Source organism: Perognathus longimembris, chromosome 6 (genome assembly GCF_023159225.1).
Source record: "Perognathus longimembris pacificus isolate PPM17 chromosome 6, ASM2315922v1, whole genome shotgun sequence".
Lineage (NCBI taxonomy): Eukaryota > Metazoa > Chordata > Mammalia > Rodentia > Heteromyidae > Perognathus > Perognathus longimembris.
The window spans coordinates 4,955,147-4,971,136 of NC_063166.1; the positions used below are offsets into that span (position 1 = coordinate 4,955,147).

A 15,990-nucleotide genomic window follows, 5' to 3' on the forward strand; every position below is an offset into this window, starting at 1 on the left:
GAGCAATTCTCGTTACAGTTGTTACCATTAAGCCCCCAGGCATTGGCCATTCCCTTCATGCGACTGCAGGGAGAGCAGCCCAGGTTGTCCCGTAATTGGTACACACGAGAAGAGATTTCTGTCAAGCTGCCAAGCACAGGGTTGTGTCTGAGGATCTCCTGGGAGGAGCACAGATAGGTCTAGAGTCTCACACCGTTCCTGCCCCGTGTTGGGTGTGTGGCCTGGATTCCAGCAGACCCTGCACAAACAAAGGCCCAAAGGAGCAAGGGAAGGTTGCACGGACCGGTCGCCCGCTCCGTGCGGACCGACAGCACTGTCTTTGCCAACAGGTGGCTCTGCAGGCCTCTCTAGGTCCCCAGATAGAGGAAAGCATTTCCTAGCTGCAGGAATGCCTTTATAGATTGTTTTGCTTGCCAGTGTTTGTTGTCGGACACCCCTCAGGGGTTCACCAGGCAGGTTGTGAATGTGCAGAGTGAAGCCTGAGAATTTCCTTCCACCAGAGCTATGCTTCCTCTCTTTGTTATTTCTCAAAGAACAAGTTGAGGTGTTACTGGGGATCCTTTGTTAACCCTTTTCCTTCAGGGGCTCCTCTGGCTGTGCATTGAAGAGAAGAATCACATGGCCAGCTGTCTAAGAAGCAACAGAGATTTGAGGATTTCAGCTGCACGGGACCCCGTGTGCTCGTGTGTGCACGCATGTGTGCAAATGTGCTGGTGAGGAGGCCGGCAATCACGCACAAAGCGTGTGTCCCAGAGTGGTGGTGTGTAGACTTCTCACAGTTGCATCTCTGAACTTGTCTGCTCGTCTTTCCAAGTGCACAGTGATTTGCCCAGTTGTCCGCAGGAGAATCTTGGCGAGCACTCTATGCGGAGTCAGGAGAGAGTCCCTCTTCCCTCCTCCTCTCTCACAGGAGTTTGAAGGGCAAGGTGGACTCTGAAAGGGCAGGGCCAGTGGACCCCCCAAAACTCTGCACCGTGGACCCCCTCTGTTAGCGACTGGGAGGAAGTATGTGGTTCTGCTCTTTGTTCTGAAAAACCTAATCTCTTCATCCTCGCTATTGTGGGGTTTTGCAGCGTACTGATCTGAGATAAGAAAGATATCAGAGATGCAAAGCCAGGTTGTTTCCAAATGTGGTCCAGAGACCAGAAGGGAGTGAGTGCATTGTATTGCTGCCCGGGTGCAGGCCCCAGATCTGGGCTTATTGAACAAGCATGTGGGCGGAGGGGGAGGTGGGACTGGACACAAAGGAGCGCAACACTGGAGAGACTCCATCTCCGAGCCCTCTGCTGACTTGTCCAAAGTCCAGCCGACGCAGCAGTGCTCGGAGGACGCCCAGCAGTTAACCTAGGCAAGGGCTTGCCCTGGTGGAATAAGGGGCTCTGCCTGCCTTGCTCATGGGAAGTTATGGTTGTGTGTGTGTGTGTGTGTGTGTGTGTGTGTGTGTGTGTGTGTGTGTGTGTGCATGCGTGCATGCTCGCGAGGGTTTGAACTCATGGCCTGATGTTCTTGTTTGGCTTTTTCTCTCAAGTGCTGACACTGTACTTCTTGAGCCACACCTCCAACGTCTTGCTAGCTAATTAGAGATAGGAGTCTGCCCTACCAGGCTGGCTGCGGATCATAGCTTGGCTCTCAGCCTCCTGAGTAGCTAGGATTACAGACGTGAGCCGCCAAACCCCGCAGGTTAGTGATTTTTACCTTCCAGATTGATTTTTGCTAAGATGTTCTTCCTGGTGAATCTGTCACCTGTTGTCTGGCCCGTGTGGTTTGGAAAAGAATATTCTAGGCTTTGTCCTATTCTTTAGACAACCGTGTGTATCAACTGTGTCAGGTCTTGGAGCACAGTACAGAACAGAGGTAAGAACTGGGTCTGGGGTTCCGATTCTGCCTCAAATTCTTCAATTGATTTAACTTTTAATCTATAGTTTTTAAATGAGGCTCAGCAAATTGTCTAACTTTTTCCCAACTGCCCCCTCTAAAGTGAGAACTGTTAACCATTTATAGAGTATTAGAATACTTGAGAGTTTATAGAGTATTGTGAGAAATTAAATGACATCGTGGACAAGAGACATTTGTAGAGAAGACTCAGCATGGCCCTGTGGCAAAGTCAATTCTCCACAGGAAAGTGCAGTTGGTAACCAAAATAACACAAGAACCTCTACCAACAACAAACTTCATACATTTGGGGAACCACATAGATGATTTATTTCTTAAAAGCACTCTGGGGTTAGGGGTGGGGTTCAAGGGCTTAGCATGGCCAAGGCTCTGGGTTGAATCCCCATTGTGCGTGTGCGTGTGCGTGTGCGTGTGTGTGTGTGTGTGTGTGTGTGTGTGTGTGTGTGTTTCAGAACCAGCCCTGGAGCTGGCTACAGGGGTGGCCTCCTAGTTCCCATCATAAGCTTTGGATTCTGGGGGTCTGGGGTTGGATTTGCATTTTTCTTTTAGCGCCAGTTATTGGTATACGTGGACATAAGTTAATGTCTCTGTACACAGTGCGGCTTGGTCAGAGTCACCTCCTCTGTCGTTCGGTTCTTCTTTTCCTTTCCCAAACCGAACTTGGCAAGGTTCCTTGCTCCATTTTCACACTTTACACAAAGCATTTTGATTATATTCACCTTCTTTGCTCGTCTCTTTTCATCTGCTCCCCTCAAACTACTTACTACCTACACCCCAGGCAGCTTCCTGTAATTTTATGTTTGTTAAAGGGCGTGCTAATTGTTCCATGGATTTTTACCATGCTCTGTGTCACACATGCGTAGTCGGATTCATCATCCCTGTACGCATACACATTCTTGTGTGTGTTGATGTCATGTTTTCCATCTAGCATCCAGATCTTTCATGGGGTGCTGAGCCCCCACATTGGAGCCGCTGCCCTGTCTCCTTAACAGGCATCTCTGAGAGGAAAGCATGAGTTTAGCAGAGATGATTTGGGTGATCGTGAGGACACACTGAAATTTGAACTATCCCGGGAGGAAGAATTACAAAACGTCTTATCTTTTGTATTATCAATGTGGCCTCTACTTTAAAATCTTTCTAGAGTTTAAGATAATGCAGCCCCAGTCTTTCCGATTTTTCTGGTTCACGTTGGTCTCCAAGAGGCTGAAATATGGTAAAATGTAGGGTTCTTGGGGATTTTAAAAAGGGGCTCTTGGAAACTTCTGTTTGCAAAGCAGGAAGTCACTTGTGACCCAGAGCAAACACTCCAGTCAAGACTTTGCCCCTGTGGAGGGCTTTAGAGCTGGGGCTTTTTGAGCAAGTTTTTCTACCTTCTAGAACACTTTGCGTCTGATTCTTTGTGGAATGGGCTGTGAATACGTAAACAGGAGACCTGTGCCTCTTAGGGTGGTCAGCAGATGAAGACCAAAATATCCTGAGGGCTGTTATTTCCTCTTTGATGGATAAGTCAGGAAGAGGCTGGGCAATCCACAATCACCTCCAAGAGAAGACTTAGAGGAAGAAGAGACCTTGCCTGTTAATTTCCCCCTTTCTTTACAGAAAAAAAAGATAAAACCAAAGCCCAAAGAGTAGCTGCCTTCTTTGATGTTATGACCATAAACCAAACTTCTCACAGTCCAGATTTAAGAGAAGATGGTTGTGAAAAATGACAAATGACTGAATGAACAACTTTTCACACAAATGAGTAAGGGATCAGAGTGAAGCTCAAAGGAGGCTGAAAAAAAAAACAATAATAACAACAACCACCAAACCCAAATAATAAGAAACCAATTTCCTGTGAAGGTTTTTTACTCAGGTCTAGGAGTCTAAGACGCCATATTAAAATGTAGACAGACATGTCTCTGAGTATACCGAAAGCACCGAGAAGTTCTTGCTCATATCAGCAGATTCTATCTCAGATTTCTTCTATATTTCATATAGAAGAATGGGGCTAAATCCATGTTTGAAGATTGTTTAATACTGCCTAACTTTTCACACTAGTTCATCAGTGAAACCCATTAAGCGGAGCTGCCCAACCCGCATCCTCACAAACAAAATTCAGCCCTTACTGAAAGTCACGTTTGAGTGTTGAAACAATGAGTTCAAAGGAAAGTTACTAAAAATAATCCGAATTATTATTTGTACTGCAATTGTACTCAGAGGAAATAAATGGAAAGCTACTTTCATTAAGCCTGTGACACCATCAACTTGCTCTCCCCACCCTGTTTAATTTTCACAGAGAGATTTTAGTGGAAGCCCATCAAATACACTGAGTTGGTTGTGTGTTTGTCTGCTGTATTTCTCCAGAAGTCCCGGCATCCTCCCGTTTCCCTCCTTACCCCTAGAGCCCAGCTGGCTTCTGATCTTGCCTTCACCAGCCAGTGCTTGGATCATGTGTAAGCAAGCGTCTTCCCATGGCAGGGAGCAGAGAGCCACTCCTTGAAGGAAGGAGCATTGAGTTTCCTGGGACTTCTGTTTTGATATGGTCAGGAAAAAATGGGAGCAATGGGAGCATGAGGCGAGTTTGCAGGGCTAGATGAGGGCCCCTTGTGATCCATCTTCTAAGAGAACACGGATCTGGAGCAACAGAGTGTGGCTTTCAGTGTTGGGTTTACACAAGGGTCACCCGGAGCCCTTGAAGTAAGGTTGAAGATTCCCAGACTCCAGGTCTCGGGCGGAGCCCGGGAGATGCTCATCCCTGGGGATTGAGCCTCGTGTCACTTGGTCCCAATGCTGATCCTCACCTGCCAAGCTGCTCCTTCCTAAGATGAGAAGAAGAGGCGGCTTTGAGATTTTCCCAGTGGCTTAGAGGAGCTTTCCCCCCCGCGAGGACCTCATCGTCCAGAGCCTTGATTTCCGTTTGGACGGCAAATCTAGAGTTTCTTATTCCCATTACCTCCCTAGACGGGGAAGAAAATAAAAGACAAACGTGACTTGTCCAGCTAGAAGTGCTTATCAAGAGTGACGGCGAGGTGGGCCGGAGCCGCCATGCCTGGCTGTGATTTGCAAATGATGGGTGGGTCTCAGGCCAGCAGAAAGGAAGAGAAAGAGGGGGTGGTGCTTCTGAAGGCGCCCAACGCGTTTGTCATTATCGTCCCAGAGCACTGTCATTCCGGTAACGGAAATAGGCAGGTTAGTATGGGAATGTGTTCAGCAGGCTTTCTAGGGCTAAAGTGACACACAGATTTATACCACCAGTCCCAAGCCACTCATGATTGGAAACATGCCTGGTTATTGGTATTCCTGATCGTGCTAGGACCCAGGGCAGTCATGATTGGAGGACACTGTGCCCGGGCCCTGAGGGGCACATAGGATCTTCGGTGGCCCGAACAGCTTGGCTTAACAGAGAAGGAAAACTCATTGGCAGGATGTCTGAGAGAGGGCAGCTGCCTAGGGATGGGGTAGGGGCGGGAAAGGGGACTTCAATAACCTGGAAAGAGAGGCTTAGTGCCAATCTCCAACACACACACACACACACACACACACACACACACACACACACAGCCATGGCCCTGATCCTACTTTATGTTCCTCCATAGTGTTTTTGATCAACAGAACTTATTTCTTTGCTCATTGCTTATGTTACCCTGGCAGCCAATGTTAGAAAAGAAAGGACACCCTCAAAGTGGAGAGCTGAGACAGTCAGTACCTGAGCAAATGGCCGCTAGATCTCCTTTCCTTACGTGAAGAGGTGTGTGGAGAGGGGAGCAGGGGGCAGGACCCGTGACGGAGGCAGGAGTCTCACGCACAGGGGCGGCCAAGGCTGGAACAACACAGCCCGAGTCCCAACGACAGCAGCTGGAAGGAGCTCCTCTGGCCTTCACCCTGCAGATCTGCCCAGAGACCCTGGTGCCCTGTGTGTGTGTATGTGGGGGGTGGGGGTTGACCTGCTGGCCCCCTTCAAGGAGACAGAGATTGAATCACTCACCATCCCAGGGTCTGTACTGCTGTCTCAGAAGTGGATCTCGAGTTAGCAGGGCCCATAGGAATGATCAGATACCGGGCATCTCCACGACACTTTATAAGGAGTCACCTTTAGGTGTCCCAGTCATGCTGTAGGGGCTGCTGTATTTGGCTTCCAGTGGGCAGGCTCTGAGCGAGCTCCCCAACCAGGGCGTCTGTGAAGGTCTGCAGCCGAATGCTCTGGAACCTGCAGGTGCTAGACTCCTGGGAGCCTTAAAGCCAGAGGCAAACCCCTCCCAGAGACACAGCGTCCCCCTGTGTGTCAACGGAGCCCCTGCCCGTGGAAGAGGGTGCAGCGTGAGCAGCAGCAGCGGGCAGCAGGGAAACGCTCTTCATCTTGAGAGCAGCGTGGGAACCGCTGCCCGCGCTCTGCTCTGCCAAGGCGAGCCATCCAAGCCCTTGTTCTTGATTAGGGAGAGGGTCAGGAGGTAACAGGACGGGCTGTCCTCAGACAGCTTCACCCCTGTCCCTCACCAGGCTTCCTGCTTCCTGCTTCAGCCTCCAGTGGAGCCCACGCTGTTTCCTTGCTGACCCCAGGTCAGCTCCACACACCGCGCTGATTTGCTTCGGGGGCCTGAGGGAAGGGGGGCTTGGAGCAGTCGTGAAAGGGAAAGGATGTCTTCCTTCCTCCCCATCGAGTGTCTCTCTCCAGACAGAGCCATCAGGATGGGGAGGGGGGCAAGGTGAGTCCCCCCAGAGGAGGTGGGCAATGCCTGCTGGACACAGGGATTTGCGCCGTTCTCTCAGCTCTCTCTCTCCCCTTGTTTCGTAGTGGTAGTGAGCCTTTAGTGAAAACCTGATCAACAGGCAGGGTGGCCCATGCCTATAATCCTAGCTACTCCAGAGATAGCGATAGTAATAATCAATTGAGTAGATTAAAAAAACAACAACAACACTTCTTGAGGCTCCATCTCAACAGAGAAAGTTGGGCCTGATAGTGCATGCCTGTCATCAAAGCTGTGCAGGAAGCTTAAATAGGGATCTCACTCCAGGCCAGTTTGGGGGGTGGGGGGGAGAAGAGATAGTATCTCAAAATAGCTCAAAAATAACCAGAGCAAAATGAGCCTGAGTCTGGCGATGGGTGTAGAATGACTGCTTAGCAAACGTGGAGCCGTGAGTTTAAACTGCAGTACCACTTCCTCTCTAAAAAGTTATCAGCATATGGCCTGATGCCTGTTAGGAAAGTGGAGGAGAAAGGAAGGAGACAGGCTGGGCTCTATCTAGGACAGTTTATTGAGGAACAACTCGGGGCACAGCCTTCCAGCGGGTTTGCAGACTGTGCTAGGGCGTGGGGTTGGAGTCAAGGTTTTTATAGTGTCTGAGCAAGGAGACGGAGGTTCCTTGAGGTAGATATGAGAGGAGGAGGTGACTGCAGGTGTAGGCAGGGAATAGGGTAAATATTCCCTTAGCCGATGTCTCAAGGTTTTTAAACGTTCAAACAGCTCTTCTTCTCTCCTGCCTAGGACAGATTGACCTCCACGGCTCGAGTCCTCAGTCTTCCAGCCTCTTAACCCTTTCCAGGCCTCGCAGCTGGGCCACAGAGTCTTATAGGCTGGCCCCACAGTGGCACCTTGACAGCCAGGCTCTGGTTGAATTGTCCTGTGCCCCCATCCCTGGGGTTTGGCCTGGCATCTATAAGCATAATGGGATGAGGGTCCATCCTTCAATGCCGAACATGTCAGTAATAAAATTCTTACTTTCGCTAGGCTAAGTTCTAAAATTTCTAAAACCAGAGCATGTGCCTAGAATGTGTGAGGGTCTGAGTTCCATTCCAACCATCAAAGAGAAAAAGGAGGGAAGGGAGGGAGGGAGGGAGGGAGGGAGGGAGGGAGAGAGGGAGGAAGGAAGGAAGGAAGGAAGGAAGGAAGGAAGGAAGGAAGGAAGGAAGGAAGGAAGGAAGGAAAATGAGACAATGCTAGATTAAACACAAGGAAGGAGTTAACAAGAGTCATGGTCCAGGTATCAACTATGGAGTATATTTTCATGGTCCAGGATTATGGTGCCGTTGCTGCCTCCTTAACTCTCATTTGCACTGAAGAAAAGTGTGAGTGTGTGTGTGTGTGCACACTTGCATATTTGTGTCTTCCTCTGTGTGTGTGTCCGTGTGAGGAGGGAGACTGAAAAGACCTGTGCCCTTATTTAGTGTTGCAGGTCAGGCGAGGCAAGCGGGAGGGGCGTGGCTGTGGAATGATCGCGTAATTGTTGATATGGAGCTGTGTTTTGTGTACCAGGTTTCAGCCCCCTTCCACCCCCCAGCCCCACAGTGTTGTGGTCCTGATAAACAGAAGAACAATGTAATTAGGGAAGTCCATGAACTTGGAGCCTCGCCCTGCGCGTCGCGCTGGGATTGGCCACTGGAGCGTGGAGGGCGGACCAGATGCCCGACGTCTCCAGAGCTAGGCGTGACTTCCCAGGGCAGTAGCGCAGGGGGTTCCCTCTCAGGAAGGGGGAAGCCCTCACCCACCCTGCACTGCTCCAGATCAGGACGATGGGGGGGCGGCGAGGGACGGGGCGGCGCGGACGTGCGCACCACGGAGGAGACGCGCGGGCGGCCTATCCCGTGCCCTGGGCATCCGCAGCCGTTTGGTGACCCGTCACCTAAGAGAAGCGAGGCTAAACATGGAGGCAGCTCACGGACTCCCTGGGCCGGGAAGGGGCAGGGAAGACAGAGGAGTTGGAAGCAGCTTTCCGCCCGGAGTCCGTGTGGGGCCGCACTGGAGAGGAAGAAGTGGTAGAAAAGGAGCTGTCGGCGCTGCCTTGCTTACTCCAAAGGTGAGGCGTGGGCAGCTTTCGTGCACCACGCCACTAGTAGCGGGAGCCCGTGGTCAGTCCACCCATGGGCAGGACCGGTGCAGTCACGGGGCACCCATAAAGCCCGGGAGGCAGCAGCTCGGCCTGGATGCCGCCGATCCCATTCATACGGGCTCTGCCAAAATCGACACCACAAAGATAAGCCGGGGACCAGGGGGCTGGACCTCAGTGGCTCACGCCTGCAGTCCTACTTCTGACTCAGAAGGCGGAGATCTGAGGATCACAGATCGGAGCCAGCCAGGGCAGGAAAGTCTATGAGGCTCTCCTCTCCAATGAACTGCCTCCAAACCCAGAAGTCGAGTTCTGATTCAAGTGGTAGAGTACTTGCCTTGAACAAAAGAAGCGCAGGAAAACAGGTTGTAAGATATCACAAGAAATGTACACACTGCCCTACTATGTAACTTTACCCTCTTTGCACAACACCTTGTAAAATAATTTATGTTCAATTAATAATAAAAAAAATATATTAAAAAAAAAAGAAGCGCAGGGACAGTGCCTAGGCCCTAAGTTTAAGCACCAAAATAATAAGAAGAAATAACAATAAGACCATTTAGAAAACTGTCCAATTATTTATATGTTCCTTCCCCATGTACAAACGGGTCAGGGCTGAGAAGAATTTTCCTGGCATCAATATAGAAATGACGAAAAGAGAGCCACCGTGGGCTATACTGGGTCAAGAGCTCACTGGCATCTGAGTGTGTGTGTGTGTGTGTGTGTGTGTGTGTGTGTAACTAAATTAGCCAAACAAACAAACACCCCAAAATAGCTAAGAAAACAAAGAAAAATCCCCCCCAAACACGTCTTATGCTGTCAAGGTCAGATGGGGTGTGTCCCAAGGTGAACCATAATGTAACTGTTTATACCTATACAGCTGTGGCCCCTGGCACTAGTGTACCAATGGCACTGTTCTTTTGCACCGTTGAACACTGTTCTGTGATGAGTTGGTCTCCCAGCGAGCTTACTTTCTAGTGAGGGGGGAAAAATGCAGCTGGAGACAAACTCAAAGGAGAAGCCACAGTGTAGGGTTGAGAGGTAACACATGACATTGGAGAATAATTGACTGAACCAGACATGAAGACACATGTTTGTCATTCCAACTGCTCCAGAGGCAAAGGCAGCAAGATCACGGTTTGAGGCGGACTAGGTAGTGAGAGACTGAAAAGCAAAGAAGCATCGTCATCATCATCATCATCAAATCTTCACCATCGCCTTCATCATCATCATATACTAAAATGAGCGAGGGCACCGGGAGAGCTGGATGTGGAATATGGCGGTGCGCAAGGACCTTTCTAAAAAGCTGCTGTTGAGCCAAAGTGTGGAGGGGGTGAGGGACTGCGCGAAGAGAGATCTGCGTGGAGGAAAGAGCGGGCGGAAGCCAGTCCAGGGGTCGACCCGGCGGCGTGGGGAGAGAGGGCTAGTTTCGCGCCGCACCTGCCCATCACCAGTTAATTCAGCCCTGTCGCCAGGACTGCCCGGGGTTCCAGCGTTTGTTTGCCTTTGTTTTCATGGTGAGGGAGGTGGTGAGCTTGGTGTGAGAACACTCCGGAACACTCCGTGGGGCACCTGCTCCGGAGCTCGCTCTGAGGGCTGGCAAAATCTTTCTCCAGGCACGATTCACCCAACCCAATCTGCAGAACGCAGCCCTGAGAGCCAGTACCTGCAAGTGGAATAATGGGTTTTGAAGGCACACGTTCTTCTTTCTTACTCAAATGTATTCCCAAGATTGAAAACATCTGGGGGAAAAAATTTGCCTCTGTACTGAACATAACAGTCTTTCCCCCTTATCTTTACTTCTTAAATAATGCAGCTTAGTTATTATTTAGGTTACTTGTATAGTTATTATTTATAATATAGCTATTGTTACACATAATATATCAATTACTATATTATTATATAGAGGCCATTGTGGTATATAAGTATATGTGTACTATATTACTATATTATATATAGTATATTATTTATAGTATAGTTACTACTCATAGCAGTATTTATATTGAATTAGGGGTTGCCTGTGAGTCAGAGGGTGTGAAGCATAGAAAGGGGGAAGGGAATAGCACCTCCTTTCTCATCAGGAACGTGAGAATTCACCGGCTTTGGTGTCTTCTGGGCTCCTGCATCCACTCTCTTAGGGACCGTGGAGCTTGACTTTCCTCCGCCTTCTAAGGAGGGTGGGGCCGGGGGCAGGGCAGCGGGCAGGAGCTCCTCCTCCTTTATGTGTTTTTGGGGTTTTTTGTGTGTGTGTGTGTGTGTGTGCTGGAACTGGAGCTTGAACTTAGAGCCCTAGCCCTGTGCTTTAGTGTGTTTTTCACTCGAGGCTGGGGCTCTACTGCTTGAGCACAGCCTCCATTCCAGCTTTTTGCTGGCTCCTTGGAAATAAGCGTCTCACCGACTTTGCCGCCGGGGCTGACTTCGAACCTCGGCCGTCCGATGTCAGCCTGGTGCGAGGCCGTGATTCCAGGCGTGAGCCAGCGGGGCACAGCGGGGCTCTAGCGCTCGGGTGGGGCCCTGCGTCCGGCTCTGCTGGGATCCGCCCTTGCACGCAGGGAAGCCGGGTCTCAGCCGGGTCACCTGGGGCAGCGTGACCGGGTCGGTCCCGGCAGGACGCTGAGGTCACTCTCTGGTCCCAACCTCCGGGGCGACCACTCAGCCTCAGCGCTGCTGTGTGTGTGGCTGGACAACGGGACTTCCCCGTGCGTTTCCCCATCTCCAAGCAGCGGTCACCAGGATGACACCGGAGTGCCGCCGCGAGCTGGTTTGATGTACAAATATTCACGGCTTGCCTGGGAAGGGAGCGGAGCCAGCTCGGCCCCGAGGCGGTGGCCTGTTCGGGCGCCTGCCCCCCCCTCCCCCGCCCGCCCCCCGGGTCAGATCCCCCATCCTTCAGGGACCTTTCCACCGTCTGACTGCCTGGTCCTTTGGAGCCTTGTCATTTTCTGCCCGCGGTATCAGCTCCCGGTCCTCCGTGGAAGGGACCAGCAGGCCTCCCGCCCGGCTCCGGAGCTCTAACCCATGTTTGGTTTGCTCTGGTCTGGTTTTCTGAGCTTCCCCCTCCTGGGGTGGCGGGGGGGGGGGGGGGGTGGGGAGGGGGAAGGCAAGGAGAAGGGGCGCTGCGGGAACAAGTCCGTCCACTTGCCCCGCGGCTCCTGATAAGAGGCTCTGAAGGACTTCCCCTGGGCGGGGGGAGGCGGCCAGGCCCTGGGGAAGAGCAGCAGGAAATTGCTTCATGGTTATTTTTTTTTTTTTCAAACAGCACCGAGGCTCGGGCCGGGCTCGGTGAGGCTCAGAACACAGTTGGGGAGACTAAGCTTGTTCAGAGAAGCTTCTAGACGGGCTAAAAGGGTCAAAATGAATCCCGTTGGGCATTCCCTGCCCAGGGTGTGAGGTCCTTCCACAGGCTGGAAGGCAATGGCCTCCTAGTGGACGCTGGAAGCTTCTAGATCAGAGAGCGGGAGCCCTTCGGAGGACCACAGACCTGGGCAGGTAAGGCGTTTCTCCTGCTCTGGCCTGCCCCCTCGGGGGACCCTGGCCACTTCCACACAGCCGCTAGGGCCCCCTGGGTTCGGCTGGGCCTCTTTGTCTGGTTTGCTTTCATGTAGCTCTGATATCAATCTCAGGAAGGCTAAGGAGACCCACCAAGAGCACCGAGCGCAGCTCTGGGGTAGTTACTAAGACCGTGCTTAGGAAGGCCGAGTCCCCCGCGGGCCACTGCCGGGGATCTTGGGGGATTTTGTTCTTCTTTTAGCAAAGATTGGTCTCCTTTTCTCTCACGTGAATGCTCCCATCCCTGGGCCAGGGAACGTGATCAGATCCAGGCAGGGTATGGTGGATGAAGGAGGGGGCGCGGCGCCCCTCGGGGTTGTCTGAGACAGTCCGTGGGTCTTCTCTTCTCTCACAGAACTTGTGAAGAGACATGTGCGTAAGGAAAGAATCAGTGGGAACAAATCCACTGGGGCGTGCAGAAAGGCAGAGCGGGGACAAATAGGCAAGAGTACTTGCAGAGAACTGTACAGTCGCTGTCTTGGGTTTTCTCGTCCTTTCCCACATTTTACCTCTCTAAACCATCGGCCACTGGGGTCCTGATAGCTTTGAAATTCCACAGTGGGTCATCGTGTTCAATTTACCAGCTGCTGACTTGAATCCAGAGCTGTGGACGTAGCGTTCTACCACTCAGAGCCGCAGTGCCACTTCCAGCAGTTTTCTGGTGGTTCACTGGAGATAAGAGATTTGTGGGACTTTCCTGTCTGGGCTGACTTTGAATCACAATCCTCAGATCTCAGCCTCCTGAGTAGCTACGATGACAGGCACCAGTTACCGGTACCTGGCAACCATTTTGTTCTTAAGAGACTTTCGTGCCCCATTTCTCCACATCTCTAATAAAGCAGACGTCTTATTCCTGTTTGATGGAACATGGAAGCGGAAGGGAACAGCCCTCGATTGATTTGCCTAGCTTCACAAAATCAAGCTGTTCAGTGCCACTTGCGGTCAGTACTGCCAGGGTGATGGTTACAGGTGCTACACACACAATGCACGAGACTGATGCGGCTCTGTGCTGAGGCAAAGTCTTAGGTCTTTTGATGGGGAAGGGGGGGGGGGTGTCATGAAGATACCCCAAACTACTGCCTCCTCCTAATGCTTGCAGATGTGAATGCCTGTTATCTGTTCATGTCAACCAGAAACTTGTCAGAATCTCTGGGAAAGAGGCCTGGGTATGGAGAGAGAGGGAGAGTCCGTGTTCCTTAAGTAAGCCCATTTTGCAGGTGGGATTGAGAGCCACTGAGTCCTGGCTATGAGACATGGCATGATTAGATGTCGATGCAATGCCACCTGTTGATGATATCTATGGTTCTACATACTATGTTGGGGGCCGCGACCCCCCCTGTTGCTCAGAGGAGCAGTCGTGTCTGCACCTGAGCCTGGAGGTGTCTGTGGCTCTGGGCCTGCTGTCCTAACCCGGAGCGACCCATGGCTCGCTCCCCTGTGGACAACTTGGCTCTCGGCTACTTGCGGAGTCTACAGAATCAGATTGAATGTCCGAGGTAAACAGGATATGCGCTCGTCCCTGTCTCCTGTCTGATGACCGTGGCTTCTCGGTCACCCCTTAAATTGTGCTCCAATCCTAAGACAAGTAGGGTGTGTCTGCGAGGGGGCGGGGGGGGGGGAATACTAACGAATCCTTTGCGTGAGTTGCCGTCTTCTGGATTTAACTACATCGACGATGCGCTGGTGGTCTCGTTCAATTATCTTTTTCCTTCCACGTGCCCCTCGACGCCTTTTCTGCTCTGACAGTTCTCTGCGCCTGTTCTTCTCTCACACCGGTGTGATGGCTGTCTCCTTTCAGGAGAACCCCACGGGGGCTCTTCTGTATGGACCTCAGACTTCCCTGTGCCCAGGAGTTTCTAGAGAGTAGAGAGCTCCAAGGAGGCCTTTGCAACTAAATGCAGGCACCAGCCAGGGGCCCACCACGAACCCGTCAATGGCCGACTCAACGTTCTAGTTGGCACCGCGTGCATCTGGTCACGGTGCTTAGGTGTACCGCGTAAGTGGCGCAAGCCTGGGTCCCCTGTTTATAAAATGGAGGTGGCGATAGTTCTCTTAGCAAAGAGGCCAGGGTGGAAAAGGACGTTCCAGGAGGGCTCACTTAAAACTGGGGAGTGATCAAGCTCCAGCAGAGAGCAAAGGTGTCAAGAGAGAAAAGCCCAAGGACAAGAGTCCTGCGCACGGCTTGGAGTGGGGCCACTGTAAAAGGAGGAGTGGAGCGGACCGGGAGAGTGAAAGGAGGACGGAAGAGAATGACAGTGACACGGGCGCGGCCATCAGGTAGCACCAGGACCCCCTGGAAACCAGGAGAAAACACGAGTGAAAAACGTCCATTGCATCTCCTGATAAGGAGCTTTGCACAACGAGGACAGATTAAAGAAGTCCTAGAAAAGCAAGACTTCCTAAGGGTATTTGATTGATGGATGGGCTGTTGGTACTACTGTCGATAACCACGCACTCTGCGAAGGAAGGTCCGCCAGGAGCTCAGTAGTGAGTCAGTCTGTTCTAGATCCAAACATTATGGGGTGGGGGGAATCTGGCAGATCTGTCGTTCTGTCGTTGCGTTGGGTTCAAGTGGTCACGTTTGCCCTGTGAATTAGCCCAAGCGTCTTTAGGAAACCTGTGGGCTTTGTGCCCAGCCACCACACCCCATCCCCAGCTGGGGTAGCACACTTCTTGTTGTTTAGTCTGAGCGCATCCCTAAATGGAGAAACAAGAATGTGAGAGAAGGTGTGGCGAGCGACAGCGAAGTCAGGTCTTGGGAGATGCGTGGCTAAGGGCTATACTGGGAAGAACTGGTCTTACTAATTGGAGTGTGTGTGTGTGTGTGTGTGTGTGTGTGTGTATGTGTGTGTGTGTGTATGCGTGCATGCTGATCCTGGGGCTTGAACTCAGGGTCTGGGCACGGTCTCTGAGCAGTTTTGCTCATCATTTGAGCCACAGCTCCCTACCCAGGTTTTGTGTGTGTGTGTGCTGGTTCATTAGAGATGAGTCTCATGGACTTTCCTGCCTGCACTGGCTTTGAACCGTGATCCTCAGATTTCAGACTCCAGAGTAGCTAGGATGACAGGCATGAGCCACCAGCACCTGGCAAAGTATTGGAATATTTGAAATCACATGGATTCAACTGCCTTTTGGTCCAAACCCCTGGGAGGTCTCAAGTGCCTTCCATTCCCCAGCGCTGAGTCAGCCGCCCTCCTGTGGGGTCCTCCCTAGACCCCATCCCCCGCCATCCGGCAGGGAAATGGTTCAGATCTGGCCCAGCAGGAAACCCTAGGCTTCTGGGGCTACAAACTGGCCAGAGGCTGTTTTGGTTGGTCCATTATTAATTGCTATCACCACTATGCTTATGTGCATTAAAGTAGTCACCTATAAAAATCCAGTGGCAGCACGCACGGCGGTGTGAGACTTCAACCCCCCTCCCAGATTTCAGATTCGTACCCCAGCTGGCCGCGGACTAAGTAAGGGGGCAGCTGGAAGGCATTGTCTGACTTTGTTTGGCCTGGCGTAGGGAAATCCCTACAGATAAACCTGCAGCGGGGAGATGGGCTCGATAAGAGCAGGGCTCGGGACTTGATGTTTTTTTCTGGAGATGGCAATCTCTGGCTTAAAGGTTGAGGACCCCCCCCCCCCACCCACTGTGAGCGCCACGGTGAGCGAAGCGTGAAAGGTTATCAAGGCTGTCCACGCGGGCAGCCTGTTTTGGAAAACCTGACCCTATTGTGTACAAACAAATGTTCCTGGGTA

At 51.7% G+C, this 15,990-nt stretch overlaps 1 protein-coding gene across 3 annotated transcripts in view; it reads left to right on the forward strand.

Annotated features, from left to right (window-relative positions):
- Adgrf5 (adhesion G protein-coupled receptor F5) overlaps positions 1–15,990 on the forward strand; it is a 65,799-nt gene that overhangs the window by 5,242 nt on the left and 44,567 nt on the right. The window contains exon 1 of one of the 3 annotated variants that reach the window (XM_048347652.1): positions 11,844–12,186. The exons of the other annotated variants lie outside the window; for them this stretch is intronic. The gene's annotated coding sequence lies outside the window, so the exon portion shown is untranslated. Of the gene's footprint in view, positions 1–11,843; positions 12,187–15,990 lie in introns of those variants that run through there. 3 annotated transcript variants of the gene reach the window in all.